Raw genomic sequence first — 385 nt, 5'->3', positions numbered from 1 at the left:
GGGGCCCCCCAGGGAGGGGGCTGTCACTCACGGGGAGGCACCGGCAGCCATCCTGCAGCCGGGTGACCTGGACTTGCTGTTTGCCTGTGGCTGGGAGGACCGGCCGGCGGCACGGTGCCGTACCGTGGTGGTGCTGGGTGAGGGCGTCTCATGTGCTGCCAGCCCGGTCACCCTAGAAGAGCTTTCTGGCACATCACCCGTGGTCGGGCAGCCTGCTCCCGATGCCATCCCATGGGATGTTGTGGGGGTTTCTGCTCCAGGCGACCCACCGGCACCAGGGGATGTGGCTGTCCCAGAGCCCCAGGCTCAGGAGACACCACCGGCCACTGAGGATCCTACTGTGGATGCTGTGGGACAGGGATGTATTGAGCCCACACCTCACAGT

This window comes from Cariama cristata, unplaced genomic scaffold (genome assembly GCF_000690535.1).
Source record: "Cariama cristata isolate BGI_N322 unplaced genomic scaffold, ASM69053v1 scaffold26831, whole genome shotgun sequence".
Classification (NCBI taxonomy): Eukaryota; Metazoa; Chordata; class Aves; order Cariamiformes; family Cariamidae; genus Cariama; species Cariama cristata.
Note: the sequence above shows the minus strand (reverse complement) of the source record.